The following is a 6,686-nucleotide window of genomic DNA, read 5'->3' as shown; positions in this document are numbered from 1 at the left end:
ACAGTCATAAAAGAAAAGGAACAACATTTTATTTTTTGGCCTGTAAGGGAATTTGACCAAGCAGTTAAAACACATTTAGTGGAAGAGGAAAAGAAAAACCTAAGTTTGATTGGAAAATGCTTTTAAACTTTCAGAAAACCAATGAAATTATTGAACAAAAATAGCATGGTATCTGTACTTTTCCACAGTTCTTATGGCTGCCTATAAGAAAGAGGAAGAGGAAACAACCTTATGTAACTAAGATGCATCTGCAAAGCAAGGACCTGCTTCAGTTTTCTTGTGAGGCTTTAGCATCGTTTGGGAAGCAGTTTATAAACTGAATATTCTAGTGCATGAGACACAGCTGTGTGCTAAGTGACCAACCATCAGCAGCTCTCTCCTGGGGCACCACACTTTGTAACAGGAGGATCTCCCAGGGCTGAGCAGCAGCCAGGATGAGTGCAGGGAGGTGTGACAGGCAGGCTGGCACTGCACATGGGGCACGGGAGAGCTCCAGTGATGTCCTGTCCTTCCTGCAAGCTGCACTGAGTTAGGCACCATGTTCCTGGGTGTGTTTTCATCAGCCAAAATTGCATTCAGCCAAAGTGCCATGGGGGCATGGGGTAAGAATCCTTCTGCACAGGTCACAATGCAGAGAGCCTTCTCAAGGCTTCCTCATATAAACAGAATTCTGTTGGAGTGAACTCTGTTTCATCTTAGATCTGTAATGTAGGTTGTAGCAAGTTATAAAAATACATACATGCTAACACAGATTTTATCTCTGACCTTTTTCTGTAACATATGTTATTGTTCAGATCACTGATAAAGGCATTAAGATGTACAGGCAGTGCTGGGTCCCACAGAATTCCACCCACCCAGCAGTGATTTCCCTGCACTGTTATGCTGTAAGGCTTCAGCTTCAGAGGCAGCTCTCATGCTACTCTGTATATGTTGGATCTGCAGTTGTTTGGTTTTTAAAATATTTTAGAATGCAAAGGGGTTCTGAGGGCTTTTACAACTATGTTTATAATATTCCTCAAAAAATTACAAGAAGTCATTTTTATACAGCCTTATTCTCAATTTTTATTATATTTTTGCTCTTTATTTTTGTTGTTTGAATTCTGTATTTGCAGCTGTGATAGGTTGACTTAGAGTGGTGTGTTCATCTGGCATGATTGTAATTAGCTACTTCTTGTCATTACATGCTTGAATTTTTTGTTAAACTGCCTTTCTTCCTGGGGAAAACCCCACAAGCATTTTAAAGGGCTGATGAAAGTAAGTGTTGATTTTTCTGGAGGCACTTTGGCCTATTTGTAACACCTGTGTGGATGCAGGCTATTCATGCCTGCTGCAATGTCCATGCCCAACTTTATTGATGGTTCTTTTAACATCCTCTTGCAGTGGAATTGAAATCAAAAAAGCCCCCAAAAGTTTTTGCAAACTTTCGAATTGACTTCTGACTTCTTTTTTTTTCTGATACAGACAATGCACATGTATTAAATATGACTGCATTGGCCACAGTATTTTTTTACTTTTGCATATAACAGCATACACTTTCATATAATGGCATGCCAATTCCAAAAGTGGGTTTCCTTTTTATCCAAAGGTATTTCTAAAAGTATGTGTTCACTTTAGTCACAAAGGTGGTAGATTTCTCCTTGTATATTTTGTACATTCTTTGGTTTATTGCCACTTAACGCTCATTCCTTCACTGTTATTTAGTGGTTCTTGTGAAGTTAAAAAAAAAAAAAAGTTCAGCTGCGCTCTCTTTTGTTTGTAGGTTGTGCTGAGTGACTCATACAGAAGACAAGGAAGTTGCAGTGTGGTCACATCTCCTTGTCCTGCCCAGCAGTGACACTTAAACTCTGAATGCTCTAAACCCAGTGCCAGGAGCAAGAAATGGAGACCAGGACTCAGCCTTTGGGAGAGGCAGGTACCAGCTTGGTGACGTTTGTGGTGAGAGTGACTCCACAATTTGCCATCATCTAGAGCCAAAAAGTGAAACTGTAGCAGTACAGCAAATTATTAAATTTGCTAGTGAAAGAAATTACCTTGTTGAGGTCCTTTTCCTCATGATTTGCTGGAGAGCCAGGCATATTGGCTCATACAGGAGTTGAGCTGTGATAGAAACAAGCATTCAGAGCCCACAGGTTTAATCTGTAAGTAATTGGTCCATGAAACTCACTTCCAGCAAATTTCTCTCGTGGGAACCATCTGATTCCTTACAATGTGCAAGCTCCTCTTGAAACCTTGCTCTTGGTGAGATAGTAACAGGACAACCACTTGCAAAAATGTGGGGGGAACTGATGTCCTTGTTGCTGTCAGTCTGGGAATGTGTTGGCTGTGGAGCTGGGAAGTTTTGTGGAGAAGGACCCCTTCGCCCTCCCTGTCCCACACACAGGCTGTGTAGGTCTGACTTCCCTAGAAGACTTTTTTTTATTATTTTTTTTTTTTCCACAGTGGTGTGGTGGGAAGATGTCATTTACATTTTGACAAGTTTGGATAACTTGTTGCTGCAGAGGTTCTAATCATGGGGAATCTGGCCCTTGAGAAATATTCCAATATAACATTATTGCGAGGCCTTATCTAGAGTGTAATTTTGGACAGTTATGTCAGTATGAGCTGTGACCAAGCTACTGAGGTGCTGCTGATAGTTTGCACACAGTGGGTGAGAGCTCTGCCCTGGCCAGTGGCCTGAGGGCTTACCCAGAATCTCTGCTGGATTTGCAGCTCCTGGTATAGACAGTGTTCCTTTGACTGTCTTTCTGACATATTTGTTGTTTTCATTGTAAGATTAGGGATGTCTACACCAGTTAGATTGTGAGCTATGGGAGATGCCTTGCAGATAAAATGCAGAGTTTATTTCTACAAAAACACACACACACACACACAAAAAAAACCAACAAAAAAACACAAAAACCCCAAACAAACAAACAAAAAACCCCAACCAAAAATCTTGAAAGGCATTCAAAACTATGTATTTAAACTTATGTCAAATTTATGGAGAGAAAATATCTAATATATCTGCATCTATTATGTATGAGGATATGGATACATACTCCTGTCTTAAGAAATCCTTTTGCTTTACATAAGGAAGGAGAGAGGATATAGGAAGAAAATCACTGTAGGTGTCCCATTTCTTTCCAAGCATCTGCTATTAGGAAATCTCAGACACAGGATACTGAGCTGTATGGATATCAGCCTGACCCAGCAGAACTTGTGTTTATGTGCTGTTTATTTACCTAAGAAGGGTGATGGGGGAGACATTATCTCATTTTTGCTTTGAACATGTTCCTTTGATTTTGAATGAAGGATAATTTTACCACATTACCATAGAGGAAGATACCTTGTTAAGAAGATGAAGGAAGGTTGTGAATTAATATTCTTCATCAGTCTACTTGAGGCCCAGATGGCAAACACTGTCTTCTCCAGCTCTTGAGGAACACAGGCAAAACTACTTTCCAAATTTTGAAGGTTGAAAACTGCCGTATTTGAAAATTATTAGAGCGATTTTTTCTTAGTTGTTAGAGTGGGACCAGTGCAGGAGCCTGACAATCACAGAGAAAGCTAATCTATGGGTCTGACAGTTTATGGTTAATCTGACACTTTACAGATGCTTACTGTGTGACAGCTGCAATGAATCAGGTTATTAGAGCAACTTTCTGCTCCCTGAAGCTTATTTATTCCTATCTTTCTCTAAATAGGGGGTGGGGATGTGTAAAGCCTATCAATGAGGTAGAGGAGAGGGCCTGAAGCCAGACAAACCAAAACATTTAGAGATTTTGCTAATGTTACGAAGATGAAAGGAATCCCCAAATAAAAAGGAGCCAGAGACTTATTTAGCAGAGCCTCATTCCTAAACAGCCAATTGCATGAAGGCAGGAAGGTTTCCATGCACATCTCAGAAGTTGTTTTCCCTTATAAAGTAAAGCAAAAAGATTACTTTATTCACAGTCTTCTATAGCCTGGGATAAGCCTGCAGCTTCTGTCCCTCCTTTACCAAAAAGGTATGGCATCTACCCACTGGTGCTGGGCCTCTGAGCTGGCATTCTCTGGGCCAGCTGGAGCCATTTCCTAGGCATGGCTGGATCTACAGCCCCTGCTGCTGTGGAGGCCCAGGCACACTTTGTGTTCGTATGGCAATCCACAGTTACTGAAAAGAAAGAACTAAGGAAGGTGCAGTTAAATTTCCACTGACATATTGAAAGATGTTGGAAGTCAAGTCAAGAGAGTTCCCAATGTGCATTGGAACTTTGCTAGTATCTCTATTAAGAGATCAGGGGAAAAGATATTGAAGAGAGAGGCAAAGTTAATTTATTATCTTTTTCTTTTGCTGATTGTACTCCAGACATACTCCTGTGATGCAGACTGCAAAAGGGTTTAGCGTGGAAAACCTAAGAAGTTCTCAGGGGGAGGTAAATAAACACCATAGGTTTTGGCTATGGATACAAAGAAAGAACAAGAACCTTGGGGTAGACACACCAGGAAAATTGTGCTCTGCAGTTTCTGTACAAATGAGGGGGATAGGGACTGAAAGGCAGCAGAAGCTGGTGTTGGAAGTGGCCTCCAGAGGGAAAGCTAAACTACTTTCAGGAATGGTGTTTTGTTCTTTTCCTTAAAAAGCAAGCACAAAAAAACACAAACAAAAAACCCAAAGCCCCACTCTATATATATAGATATGTTTCAGATGAGCTCTTGTTTGTCCATAGCTGCAGAGGAGGGTTCAGAGGTTTGATCCCCAGAACCTAGGCTTGATTCTCAGACTTTTTCTATGCAGTTCTTTTTAGGTTCTCATTCATGTCTCATTCTTCTGAGTTCATTCTTCCCTCTGCCCTTGCCCCTCTGGCAATGACCTAAGTTACTGAGAAGAAAAGGTATAAGCTACTAATGTAATTTTTTTCACATGAGCTTTTATGTACAGAAATATTTGTGTGATCATAACTTCAGCATGGAGCCATTAAAAAGAAAAGGAATTCTTTTATTCTATAATGTCCCTGAAGCTGGACTGACTTAATTTCCTTGTATAGTTCACCTATTTGCCTGCCTTCCTTCCTTCCTGCCCTGGCATTTTCCATAATGTCCCACTGCAGGGACGAGCTGCCTGCACTGCTCTTCATTGTGCTCTGGAGCTGTGGCTGGGCAGCACTTCTGCATTTTCCCTCTGCTGTTGCTGTTTATCCATTCACTACTGCTCAGTCAGCCTCTGGGCTTACTTCTTCCTTCTAGTCTGCCTGTGCCTGTCCCTAACAAATACCCTTCATATGGCAGCTCCTTCCAAAGAGCTGGTGTTTACTCTGTATCACCACACCAACAACTGCCTGCTCTGAGCGAGACCCTGTGTCAGCTGTGTCTTTTTCATGAGCACCCTGAAATCTTCGGTGCCCATGACAGGGAAGGCGGTGTGTGGTCCCCACCCAAATAACCACTCCTCAAAGCAGCCAAGGGGGTGCTGCTGCCACCACTGCCACCAGCAGTAATTGTGGTGTGCACCAGGGTAAGGTTACAGCAATCATGACAAAGCTTAACAGAGGTCCAGTCTCTGGTATCTGTGTGGCCACTGTCTCCTTCACTGTCAAAGGTAGAAAACTGTTGCCTGTATTTCTAGCTATGCCAAGGAGCAGTGTGGGTGAGGTACCAGCTCTGCTGAAGGATGTTTACTTGGCTCTGCAACCTCACTTGTGCTGGACCCACCATAGTACCATCACCACCAAGTGTTTTTGGGATTGTGAACTTCTGCTCAGTAAGGCAGAAAGTTTGTGTTCTATTGAATCTTTGTCCCAGTCTAGATATTCAAGGATGATGTTTCTGAAAACCTTGGAGTGTGTTTCTTCTGATCTAAAAGGTAATTGATGCTTGTATCGAAATCAGACATGATACTGCATTGATGGGTTCTGCTGTGTGAAATTCCCCTTCCCCTTGACCAAGCTTCCCTGATCTAATACCATATGTTCTATATGAGGTATGCAAGTTTTCTCAGCTATGTTGTTGAGTGTTGTTTAAAAAACAAAGAATTTGGTTTTGGCTGTCCTTGGAAAGTCAGTTGGAGATATGCAAAAAAGGGCCTCTTTAGATCTTCAGGTTTGGGTTGGTTACCTCAATGGGTTTTTTTCTTTTTCTTGCCCTTTTTCTTTCCTTTTCTTCTTTTTTTTTTTTTTTTTTTTTTTTTTTTTTTAGTATATCTGTCTTTTGCCCTGATGATGGAAGTGAAATAGTAAATAGCTTTTGCATGGCTCATGTTCCAACACTTGCTAGCTTCTGTTTCTGACTCTCCAGAGCAGTTACATTCCTTAAAAGTTCCTTTCCTTAAAAGTTAAATTCCTTTTGGTGTTCAATCCATAATCCTGCCTATTTACTATCTCTGCTAGCAGTTTATTCCTTAAATTTTTCACATCAGAAAAACTTTCACTGTGGTTTTCTGGGAGGTTTTTTTTCATGAAAGCTTCTCAGTTAGGCAGCCAGCACTCCATAAACAAATGCACGGTGCCTCTCCCTGTTGTAACAAGACTTGCAAAGCAAGGCTCTTACTTGGATTATGACATCTCTCTTGGCTTGTGTGTTTGGAGAACTTTTGAATTTTTAAGGTTTTGTATTGGAGTTAAGAGATGCTGTTTCTCATCTGTTGTACAAACTTAATGAGAAAACATTGTTGGCTGTGAAAGGGCTGCTTCACTAGAATTAATCTGTCCACAGAACAGTTGGCTGCAGCT

This window comes from Lonchura striata, chromosome 7 (assembly GCF_046129695.1).
Source record: "Lonchura striata isolate bLonStr1 chromosome 7, bLonStr1.mat, whole genome shotgun sequence".
NCBI classification, from domain to species: Eukaryota; Metazoa; Chordata; class Aves; order Passeriformes; family Estrildidae; genus Lonchura; species Lonchura striata.
The sequence above is the reverse complement of the archived record's forward strand: the minus strand, read 5'-3'. Positions refer to the sequence as shown.